Here is a 13,314-nt window from a genome sequence, read left to right as displayed (position 1 = left end):
TGTTTCTATCTCTCTCTCTTTCTTCCTTCCTCTCTGAAATCAATAAAAAATATAGTTTAAAAAAAAGTTATTTCTGGTGATAACTATTGTTATGGGCAAGGTCCCCAATATAGATTCTTCTAAGTAGTTAAGGGAGGGACAGATGTTCTTCTGACACTTTGAGCCTTGATTACCTTCAGCTCAAAATAATCCACGTGCCAAAATGATGCATTGGGACCCTGTTCTGGACTCCATCAATGACCACCTGAAACAACCCCCAAAGAATTTTTTAAAATATATTTTATTGATTTTTTACAGAGAGGAAGGGAGAGAGATAGAGTGTTAGAAACATCAATGAGAGAGAAACATCGATCAGCTGTCTCCTGCACACTCCCTACTGGACATGTGCCCGCAACCAAGGTATATGCCCTTGACCGGAATCGAACCTGGGACCCTTCAGTCCGCAGGCCGATGCTCTATCCACTGAGCTAAACTGGTGAGGGCCCAAAGAATTTTTATAATCTCCCTCTATCCTGGAAGGACTCTGCATAATTTTGAATACCAGAAAAATCAATCAAATTCTTGCTATTCTGAACTTTGGATTTTCTCTGACATCAAAGGACTTTCATCTCAACTAAAATAAGATTCAATGGAATTATGGAAAGATTAATGTATTATTTGCACATAAGTTAAAGGATTAAAAATTGTCTTGTTAGCACATATATTATGGTCAAAATATCATATCTTGCTGTAAAAAACATAACCAAAAACATTTCATTTTGGTAATCTATCCTAAGAAAGTGATCACAAAATGGTGAAACAACATTATTTACACACATGTATCACATCATTTGTAATAACAAGAAATTGGAAGTAATGTTAATGTCTAATAAAATAAAAATTATAAACAAAAAATAAAAATAAATAAATAAATAAATAAAGACTGTGGGGGAGGAAGAAGCTTTCCTCTTCCCTTCTAGGTTTTTCCATTTAGTCTAATAATTAAATTGACATGAGATAGATTGACAAAAGACAATAACCACCTTTAATTACATATGTTATTTAACCACCTTTAAATACATATGGGAACCCTGCATACATGAAGAGTGAGATCCATACATGACACAAAATATCATATCTTGCTGTAAAAAACATAAGCAGGATAATAAAAAATTTATTACATAATTTACTCTAAATTTTTATCAATATTTAGGAAAATTTATAACTATCTTTATAATTTTGTTTTGCTTCCTCAACTTTATTGCTTTAAAATTTTTTTCAATTACAGCTGACATTCAATAATTATTTTATATTAGTTTCAGGTATACAGAATAGAGGTCAGATAATTATATAACCCTGCTGATAACTTTAGTACTCACAGGTACTGTATAATATTATTCACTATATTCCATAGGCTGTACTTTATATCCTCATGACTATCTTGTAACTAACAATTTGTACTTTTTAATCCTTTCACCTTTTTCACCCAGCCCTCCAACCCCTCTCTCATCTGCATCCATCAATTTATTCTGTGTGTCTATGAGTCTGTTTCTGTCTGTTTTTAAATTCTCACCTGATAAAATGGTTTTTTCTTTAAAAAAAAAAATCTTCAGGAGAGAGAAAGGGAGATGGAAAGGGAAAGAGGGAAATAACCAATGTGAGAAAAAGACATCAATCAGTTGCCTCCCATATGCACCCTGACTGGGGATCGAACTTGCAACCTGGGTATGTGCCATGACCAGGAATCAAACTCTCGACCTTTTGATGTACAGGACAAGGCTGCAACCAACCAGCCATACTGGCCAGGGCTGTTTCTGCTTTATTTGTTTATTTTATTCTCTAGATTCCATATATAAATGGAATCACATGGTTTTTGTCCTTACAACGTATTTCACTGAGCATAATACCATATTGTCACAAATGGTAGGATTTCATTCTCTTTTTAAAAATAGCTTCAAATATCTGAGGCAATGTGATTTTTTAAAATATGCTTTTTTGTTGACTTTAGAGAGAAAGAAAGGGAGAAACAAATATCAATGCAAGAAAGAAACATTGATTGGCCAACTCTTGCACACCCCCTACTGGGGATCCAGTCCGAAACCCTAGCATGTGCCCTGACCAGGAATCAAACCAACAACCCTTTGGTGCATGGCACAATGCTCAACCAACTGAGCCACACTGGCCAAAGCAGAATTTCATTTTTTATTATAGCCAAGTAATGTAATAGTATATATGTACCACCTCTTTATATCCAATTTTCTATTGATGGGCACATAGGTTGTTTCCATATCTTGGCTATCCTATATAATAAAGAGCTAATATGCAAATGGTTGTCACACCCTCATGCCATCACGCCATAACAACTTAGACACTCAACACTGGGGAGCGAGGCATGGGGACCAGCCAGACTGTGACCCAGGAGAGGGACAAGCCACCTGCCCTGCAGTCCCGGGCACTAGTGGCTGTGCCTGCACCTGTGGCCTGGCCTGGGAGAGGGACAAGCCACCCACCCCATGGTCCTGGGCACCTGTGGCTGTGGCCCAGGCGAAGCTGCCTGCCCATGGTCCCCTGCAGCTGTGGTAGGCCTGGGTGAAGCCAGCCCAGGTCCTGGGTGCCTACAGCTGTCCAGTGGGAGGGAAGCCCGGGTCCTGTGTGCCTGTGACTGGACAGAGGAGGGAATCCTGGGTCCCGGGTGTGGGGTGAGGCAGAGGCGGTTAGGGGGAATCAGGCCAGCAGGGGATCAGTTCAGGGCAATCAGGCCAGCAGGGGAGCAGTTTGGGGCAATCAGGCTAGTAGGGGAGCAGTTAGGGGTTATTAGGCAGGCAGGCAGGCAGGCAGGCAGAGGTGTTGGGGGCGATCAGGCAGGCAGGCAGGCGAGTGGTTAGGAGCCAGTGGTCCCAGATTGCAAGAGGCAATCAGACATCCCCTGAGGGGTCCCAGATTGGAGAGGGTGAGGGCTGGGCTGAGGGACCCCCCCGATGCATGAATTTCATGTACCGGGCCTCTAGTTGTAAATAATGCTGCAATGAACACAGGGGTGAATTTATCTTTTTGAATTAGTGTTTTGGGTTTTCTTTAAAATAAATACCCAGAAGTAGGATTGCTGGGACATAGGTCTATTTTTAATTTTTTGAGGAACTTCTATACTGTTTTCCACAGCAGCTGCACCAATTTGTAAACTCCCTTTTCTCCACATCCTCACCAACACTTATTTGTTGATCTATTGATGATAGCCATTCTGACAGGTGTGAGGTGATATCCCATTATGATTTTAATTTGCATTCTCTTATGATTAGTAATGTTGAGCATCTATTTAAATGTCTATTGGCCATCAGTATATCCTTTGGAGAAGTGTCTATTCAGGTGCTCTGCCCATTTTTAAAAAATGTTTTTATTGATTTTAGAAAGAGAGGAAGGGAGAGGGAGAGAGAGAGAGAAACATCAATGTGAGAGAGAAACATCAATCAGTTGCCTCCTATATGTACAACCTTGAGCAGGGATCAAACCCACAACTTGGGTATATGCTCTGGATGGGAATTGAACCGGTGACCTTTTGGTGCATGGGACAATGCTCAACCAACTAAACCACACCAGACAGGGGTGCCCATTTTTAAATTAAATAGTTTGATTTTTTTATGTGAGTTGTATAAGTTCTCTATAAATTTTGGATATTAAGTCCTTATGGATGTATCTTCCCCCAATCAGTAGGTTGTCTTTCTGTTTTGATGGTTTTCTTTGCTGTGTGAAAACTTTTAAATTTGATGTGGTCTCATTCCCCTCCCCCCGCCATTTTCTTTTTTCCCTTCCCCAAGGAGATATATTTAAAAAAAAAAACTATTGCTAAAAGCAATGCCTATGTTTTTCTTCTAGGATTTTTATGATTTTTGATCTTACATTTAGATCTTTAATCCATTTTGAGTTTATTCTCATATATGGTGTATGAAGTTGGTCTCATTTATTTTTTTACATGTATCTGTCTACGTTTACCAACACCATTTACTGAATAAACTCTCTGTACCCTATTTATAGATTAATTGACTAAATTGGTGTAGATTTATGCCAGTACCATGCCATTTTGATTACTATGGCTTTGTAGTGTGGTTTGATATCAGATAGTGTGAAGCCTCCAACTTTATTCTTCTTTCTCAAATTACTGAGGCTATTAAGAGTCTTTTGTGTTTCTATATAAATTTTAGGACTATTTGTTATAGTTCTGTGAAAAATGCCATTGATATTATGATAGGGATTTCATTGAATCTAGAAATTGCTTTGGGTAGTATGAACATTTTAACAATATTAATTCTTCCTATCGATGAGTACTGTATATGCTGCCACTTATTTGTATCTTCAATTTATTTCTCCAAAGTCTTAAAATTATCAGAGTACAGGTCTTTTACCACCTTGGTTAAATTTATTCCTAAGTATTTTATTTTTATTGATACAATTATTAGTGGATTTTCTTAATTTCTCTTTCTGATAGTTCATGATTGGCAAATAAAAAATGCAACCAATTTCTGAATATTAATTTTGTATCCTGCTACTTTATTAAATGTGTTTTATCAGTTCTAACATTTTTTTCTGGTGGAATTTTTAGTCTTCTCTCTATATAGTAACATGTCATCTTCAAATAATGACAGTTTTACTTCTTCCTTTCTGGTTTAGATACCTTTTATTTCTTTTTCTTCTGTGATTGCCACAGCACTATGTTAATAAGAATGGCGAAAATGTCTTGTTCCTGATCTTAAGGAAAATGCTTTTAGCTTTTCCCCATTGAATATAATGTTAGCTGTGAGCTTGTCATATATGGCCTTCATTATGTTGAGATATGTTTCCTTTATTTCCATTTAGCTGAGAATTTTTTGTCAAATGATTTTTCTGCATCTATTGATATGATCACATGATTTTTATCCTTCACTTTGTTTATGTGGTATATCATGTTAATTGACATATGAATATTGACCCAATCTTGCATTCCAGGAATAAATCTTATTTGATCATGATGTATGATCTTTTTAATGTATTGCTGAATTCGGTTTGCTAATATTTTGTTGAGGATTTGTGCATTTATGTTCATCAGCGATATTGGTAATGTTTTTGTCTGGTTTGGGGATCAGCATAATAGTAGCCTTATAAAATGAGCTTGGGAGCCTTTCCTTCTCTTGAATTTTTGGGAATAGTTTGAGAGGGATAGGTGTTCTTTTTTGAATTTTTCGTAAAATTCAACTGTGAAGCCATCCAGTCCCAAACCTTTGTTTGTTAGGATATTTTTTATTACTGATTTGATCTCATTAGCAGTAATTATTTGTTTAGATTTTTTGTTTCTCCTTGATTCAGTCTTGGAAGCTAAATAACCTTGCTAAGTAGAGTTGTCTTGGTTGTAAGTCCTTGTTTGTCATCACTTTGAATATTTCATCCCTTCTGTCCTCCAAGGTTTCTGTTGAAAAATCAGCTGACAGTCATATGGGAGCTCCCTTGTAGGTAACTACCTACCTTTCTTTTCTGCTTTTAAGAGTCTCTCTTTGTCTTTAACCTTTGCCATTTTAATTATGTTATATCTTGGTGTGGGCCTTTTTGGTTCATAGATTGATGCTCAACCACTGAGCCATGCCAGCCAGGCTGGTGTGGGCCTTTTTGGATTCATCTTGTTTGGAAGCACAGACAGTAGTGTGTCTTTTTCCTTCACCAGGTTAAGGAAGTTTTCAGTCATTATTTCTTCAAACAGGTTCTCAATCCCTTGCTTTCACTCTTCTCCTTCTGGTACTGTTATGATGCAAATGTTGTTACACTAACTGTTGTCACAGAGGTCTCTTAAACTATTCTCATTTTTAAAAATTCTTTCTTTTATTTAATTTTTTTTATCGTTGACATTGTTGCAGATGTCTCTGATTCCTCTCCCTTTGCCCACCGCCACCAAGCCCCAGCCACCCCTCTCATGGCCCTCACCACACTATTGTCTGTCCATGGGCTATACATTTATGTTCTTAGGAAACTCTTCACTTTACATTATCCAGTTCCCCCACCTCTCTTCTCTCTGATATTTGTCAGGCAGCCAAGGTGAATTTAATGCCATTTTGTTCAAAACAAATTAATAATCAGTTTCATCATGCTGAAGAGTAATAATTGACCAAAACTGATGAAAGTAAGTCTTGGGAAATAAAATGAACTTTTAATTAACAATAGTGTCAAAGGTTTAAAAAATAATATTATATAAATATTGAGGAGCATTGTTCTTTTTACTTTTTAATATCTACACTGAACAGGTCTTAAACTCCTTTTTGGACTTTCTGAGAAAATGAAGTGCTTTTCTATACTTAATAGTAACTATACTTACTACAAATGATGAAAATGAAAAGGCTTGTTTTTATTGTTGGGAAATCTGATAGTAAAACAACACTACTGAGAGCTCACATAATTTTTTATTTTTCAAAACATTTGACAACAAAAATTATCTGAAACCTTAAATGAAGTAATTGTATATCTCACAGAGCTCTAAAACTTCTGAGTTGAACCAATGGGGCAATTGCAGCTAATAGTTACTTTTCCAGAGATGTGAAGAACAGTTTTATTGGAGCATGGGCTTTTGGAGTTCAGATGCATCCTCGTGTCGAATTATTAGTGGAATTTAAAGAGAAGATATAGCCTAGCGATTAAAGAATAGAATCAGGAAGCACAGGATGCTTCCTTCCTCAGGGCTGGAACCTTGCAGCACTCACTGAAGAGGCTCTTTCTACATGTGGTCCATGTATCACCTAAATCAAAACCTCTTCACAGATGAGAATACAGTCTTGGCTCCTAGTGCCACTGAATCAGTGTCTGGTAGGGCCAAGGAATATGCATTTTAAAAAATCTCTTAAGACACAAATTCCATGACATCCCTGGGGAAATTTTGAAAACAAACAAAAAAGTATACTGAAGGTCTGTTTTCAACCCAAGCTATTGAAGAATTCAGAAGATAAAGCCACACTGAGGATTAGTTCAATCCAAAATTACAAGAAACAATACAAAGAAACAGTCCAATATGAGCAAGAATCAGTTTCCTGATTTTGTTGCATAATAGAAATATTGAAAAGAAAATATTAAAATAAAATTTTAAATGAAAAAAATCATAAGAAATTATTTACAAAAAATAGAGAGTGAGCAAGATACTATGATCAAAAGAGTTTTGAGGCAGGGAAGATCTTGAGAAATTTAAAAGGTATTTTTTTAAATGACATGTACTGAAAAGATGATTATTGAACTGGTATTATGTATTCAAATATGTTGCCCAGAAAGAGAAATATAGACATAAATATAGACATAAACACAGATATTTACATTATGATTCATTAACAGTAGCAAAATTATAGTTATGAAGTAACAACGAAAATAATTTTATGGTTGGGGGTCACCACAACATGGGGAACTGTATTAAAGGGTCGCGACATTAGGAAGGTTGAGAACCACTGTTCTAGAGGAATCTGTTGCTGAGTGTTGGGTGTGTATGCAGTCCAGCAGTCTGCAATATGGTGTTGTAAAGACCCTACTCAGAGTATGCGGATGCTCAAGGCCAATTAGAATGTAGAGGCCTTGTTCAGAGTGTGCCAGATGTCCAAGGCCACTCTGAGCATGGGAATCTTAATCAGGGTGTCCAAGGCTAAGATATTATGTGCAGGTGCAAGGACGCAGCAATCTATGCACTGGGCAAGCATGCCCTTCTATAACCCAAATGATTGGTGTCACTATTTGGAAAGAAGCCTCTTTTGTCTAAGTAGCATAAAGTTGTTACTGACTAGCCAGTATGGGGCTGTATTATGGGGAAGATGTGTTACTGACCAGCCGGCAGCGTGCTGCTGCTTGGTGAGGCTGTGGCTCTAAGGATGGCTCCTGTATAACTAGGTCCTATATAGGGGGCTACTGCTTTGTGGGAAAGATGTATTGTTACCTCACCAGTGTGCAGCTACCTGATATATGGGACTTTGCTTTGAAGAACGGTTTTGTCTAATGGCTCCTTGTTAGCAATGGCTACATGGCTTCTACAATAAAGATTCCCTTATACACCTACAAGTTCTCATGGCTTCTCTGTCTACCACCCAGCGCTCAAGAAGGCCCAGCCCCTGGCAGAGGGGCTTGGACCCCACAGTTGGTATAGTGGAGCAGGATGAAGGAACTGAATTTCCAACAGGTGTCATGGTTTTCAAACAGTTCTCTACAGTGCAATTTCTCCATCTGGAAACCAGAGCCATACATACACATGTAACAATCCAGGCTCTGAGCCACTCAGATAAAACCCATTGTGCAGCCACTGAGAACTGTTATCATCACACCCACTGAGCTTTGAGATGGGCTTCGCGCCAGCCATCCCAGCCATCCCAGCCATCCCAGCCAGTGACTTGGGGTGGATAGGCCTGGAGGAGTTTTGAAAGCTGGGTCAGTGAGAAATTCTGTTCTTCTTTTTTCTTTTTTTGTTTCTCTTATACCAACTGAGAAATTATTTAATTAAATTTAACTTAGCATCCCCTAAGAGCTTAGCATTTAATTTAAAAAATTTTATTTACAGTACTTTATTCAGGAAACAGTAACCAATAACAATAATGAGAGCTAACATTGATTGCATTACGAGATACTGGGCTATTTTGTTGATGCTGTTTAAAGTTCTTCACAACCCCCTGGGAAATTACCGTAATTAACCTCACTTTATAGATAAGGAAACAGAGGCTTGCGAAGCTAAGTTACAAGGTCATAGATCTTGTAAGTCATAAAACTCAGCCTCGAACCTGAGCCTGCCTGACTTCAAAACCTGTACTCAGAACCACCATACACTCAATGGAAAAGGACATAGCCTGCCAGGTTCTTCTGGAGGATTCCATTTGTAGAAATGTTTTTCCATTCAACACACATTTATCGAGAATCTATGTGAAGCCTCACCGGGAAAAGCCTCAGCACGTGCTTATAAAAACGAATGGGACTGAATTGCAGTCCAAGACTGAAGAAGTCAGTCCAGCAAGGAGCCCTGTCCTCCTGGCACAAACTCTTCCCCAAGCAAGCATGGGAGGGAGAAATATAACTGCCCATAGTGACTCCAATTCAAGGCTGAAACGTGCTACAGGAATGACAACAAAATATGCTGTGAGTGTCTGTTGAAGCAGAAATTAATTCTGACCCCCCACACAGCTCTATTTGAGGCTATGGCAAACCCAAGGAGGTGATGTTCTATTAAAAATAGTGTGGAAAGTGACCTAAAAGTCTAATAGCAGAGGACAAAGTCCTAAATTGTTATGCACCCACACAATGTAATATTAGACAACTATATAGAATTATGTCACAGCAGAAAAAGGTTGGTTGATGTGGAAAGATGTGCACCATACAAAAGGGGGGAAAAAGTAAAGATATCAGGTTAAAGTAGAAGAGGTTACACATTACTTATTCTTTGAAAAAGAGCAGATACACACATTGAATTCTTCAACAGATCAAATTCTTCATTTGTGCTACTACTATATATTTTTTATATCTAGCATATCCATTTGGCCCCTTTTTGTAGTTTTATCTCTGTGCTGAAATTCTCCATCTGTTTGCACATATTGCCTACCTTTTCCTCTAGATCATTTAACACACTTATAGTTTTTATTTTAAATAAGGCTTTTAGGCCTTCTTATTTTGAAGTTCAACGGCTGGGAAAAGTCTAGATATAATTATATTTATTGTTTTCTCTCTTAACCAAAGGTCATATTTTCTTCACTTTTTGCATGTATTGTAATTTTTATTGTGTGCCAGACATTGTGTGTAAAAGCACAATAAAGAGACTGAAGCAAATACTATTTACCCCAAAGAAAGGACACACCTCTTATCCTGTCAGGCTACATTATGGGGTGCTGAATTAGTCTAATCTGTAGTTTAGCTGGGTCTGGTCTTTGTAGGAGCTTTGTTACATTCAGTTTACCACTAATTTCAAGTGTTTTTGAAGAAGGGGTCATAACTTTCCCCCGGCACAACTTAGTACTTGAGTACCAGCATCACTCTGGGATCTTTTTATGCTACATAGCTCAGTCACCGGCCTTATAGAGACCTGCTCTCTGGATCACCAGGAAGTTCTCTTTGCCTCAAGTCCCACCCTCATCTTCTTGTTCCCATAGCATCTTTCTCCACCAGCTGCCCTGCCCCAACCTTTAGAAGTTCGCTCCAAGACAAAGGCTTCCAGGGTCTTGGAGGATTTCTCTCATCTCTCCTGCCACATCCCTAACATTCAGCAGGCTGTTGCCTTGTAACTAGGGCCAGCTTCATGAGTGTGTAACCTGTGCAGTCTCTGGTGGGTCTCATGCTTGGTTCAATGCCCTGCTATATTGTCCTAAAATTCTTCATGATTTTATCTTTGAACTTGTGATTTGTAAGTGAAGTCTGATGGGATGGTGAAGCATGTGTGTGAGCAGTAGAGAGACATTATGCAGTGGTGCAGACACAGGCAGGCTCAGGCCTGTGGGTGTGGGAGGCAGGGTGGGCACCGAGTAATTGGCCAGGTGTGCAGGTATGTGCTTCAGAGCCGTCAGGGCACTATACAGTCACCGGGTCAGAACACAGGCCCAGAGGGGCAGTGACAATGGTGGCAGGAACAGCAGTGGCCCTGGGTGTGGGAAGGGGGGGGGGGGGCTCTACATGGGGCAGCACTGAGCTCTAAGATGAGGCCAGTTTGTCTGTCCACCCACAGGTCCATTGCGGTGGCATCTGCACAGATATTTACTCTCTGGCCTGAACACTACTAGCAAGGAAGGGCCAGTGTTCAGGCAGTAAGTTTTTGTCAATAAATTATAACAAAATGAAAGCATGGACACATGGAAGTTGCAATCAAGTGTTATCAGGGAGTTTACTCAGCATCTTCCATCCAGGAATATGCTTCTTGGGCAACCTGATTTTTTAAAAAGAGGCACTAATGCAGAACATTAGCACATACATTTTAAGGCTTAAGAACCCACCCACCAGTCTTCCCACCTGTGATCGGCCCTCATCTGCTTTCTGCCTTTGGCACCTGTTCCCGCCTCATCCCCCTATATGATTTCCAACTATACAGCATGCCACACTTTTTTAAAAGTACTGTGACCTCTCAACTTGGGAGCTTTTTGATTCTCACATAGGGTCACCCCTGGAGCACAAGAAATTAGAGGAAATAGTCCCCAGACCTCCACGTTGAGATCCCTCATAGCAGACCGTTCTGTGCAGTGTGGGAAGGGTTAGCTATGGACCAGAGTAAGGGAAGGGGGCCACTTGATGAAAGAACCTTAAAGACACCACAGTTCACAGACCTGATCCTAGCCCGTTTACCCTGTCAACACCTTCACACACACACTCTCACTTTCTTTAAAGTCACCTTTAATGTTTATTTGAGTCCATTTAATGTGTTGGTGACGAAGAGAAGCAGGAAACACAGATGTCTGCCAAAATCCTGCTCATCCTCTGAGACCCAGCTTGGAGGCCACCCCTCTTCATTCCCAGGTGTAACTGCACCTTTGTTGAGACCCCACAGCATATGCACTTTCCTCAGAGCACCTAACATGATACTGTGCAGGACAGGAAGCTCCCACCACTTTCAAACACTAAGGATTCTCCCCCTCTTTTTCCCACCTGAGAAAGGTTTGAAATGGAAGCTTCTGGTGTTTAGGGAAAAGGGAACTAATGTTTAGTTTATGGCATGATGTTTTCTTGTTGCTATGAAAGAACAGGAGGGGAGAAGAAAGATTTTGCTTGAAGTTAAAAGGAAGTTTTAAAAGAAAAAAGGAAAGGAGATGTACATGGACAGAAAAATATTTTGCAAAAAGTAAGAATCAAAATATTCTGAAGGTGAATTGTTTGGGTGGAATTAGTTTGATATAAGATTAAAACAGGGCAGAAAGATGTTAGTGAAAGACATATAGAAGCAGGTGTGAAATGATACCTCATTGTAGTTTTAATTTGCATTTCTCTGACGATTAGTGATGTTGAGCATTTTTTCATATGTCTATTGACCATCTGTACATCCTCTTTGTAGAAGTGTCTATTCAAGTCCTTTGTCCGTTTTTTAATTGGGTTATTTGTCTTCCTGGTGCTGAATTGTATGTTCTTTATATATTTTGGAAATTAATCCCTTATCAGATGTATCATTGGAGAATATGTTCTCCTATATAGCAGGTTCCCTTTTCATTCTGTTATGGTTTTTTAGCTATGTAGAAGCTTTTTAGTGTGATGTTATCACATGTGTTTATTTTTTTCTTTGTTTCTCCTGTCCTAGGAGAATATCAGTGAACATTCTGCTACATGAGATGTCTGAGATTTTACTGCCTATGTTTTCTTCTAGGATTTTTATAGTTTCCCAAGTTACATTTAGTCTTTAATCCATTTTGAGTTTATTCTTGTGTATGGTGTAAGTTGGTAGTCTAGTTGCATTTTTTTTTTTTTGCATTTACCTGTCTAACTTTCCCAGAGTCATTTATTGAAGGGACCTTCTTTATTCCATTGTATGCTCTTGCCTCCTTTATCAAATATTAGTTAACAATATTGGTGCAGATCAATTTCTGTTGTCTCTGTACTGTTCCATTGGTCTATATGCCTGTTCTTGTGCCAGTATCAGGCTGTTTTGATGACAATGGCCTTGTAGTATATGACAATGTTTGATGACATTGGCCTTTTGATGACAATGGCCTGGTATTGAGATCCCTCCAACTTTGTTCCTCTCTCTCAAGATTGCTGAGGCTATTTTGGGTCTTTGTTGGTTCCAAATAAATTTTTGAAGTATTTGTTCTAGATCTGTAAAATATGCCATTGGTATTTTAATAAGGATTGCATTGAGTCTATAGATTGCTTTGGGTAGTATGAACATTTTAATGATGTTAATTCTTTCAATCCATGAACACGGTATATGCTTCCCCTTATTTATATCTACCTCTATTTTTTTTTTCCAATGTCCTATAGTTTTCTGAGTACAGGTCTTTTACCTCCTTGGTTAAATGTATTCCCAGGCATCTTATTTTTTTGTAGTTGTTGCAATAGTAAATGAGATTGTTTTCTTAGTTTGTCTTTCTAAGAGTTCATTATCTATATATATAAATGCCTAATATGCTAAGTGTCCCCTTGGGAGTTCGACCATAAGACCAGGAGTTCGATCGCTTGCTATGATGTGTGCTGACCACCAGGGGGTGGTGTAGAATGAAGGAAGGCCCAAATTGGCCCTGATCACCGGCCAGATCGAGGAACCCTACCCATGCACAAATTTTGAGCACCGGGCCTCTAGTTAGTGTATAAAAATGCCATGGATTCTGGCTGTTAATTTTGTATCCTGCTACATTGCTAAATTTATTTATTAAATCTAGCAGTTTTTTTGGAGGAATATTTAGG

This window comes from Eptesicus fuscus, chromosome 9 (assembly GCF_027574615.1).
Source record: "Eptesicus fuscus isolate TK198812 chromosome 9, DD_ASM_mEF_20220401, whole genome shotgun sequence".
In the NCBI taxonomy this organism is placed as follows: Eukaryota; Metazoa; Chordata; class Mammalia; order Chiroptera; family Vespertilionidae; genus Eptesicus; species Eptesicus fuscus.
The sequence above is the reverse complement of the archived record's forward strand: the minus strand, read 5'-3'. Positions refer to the sequence as shown.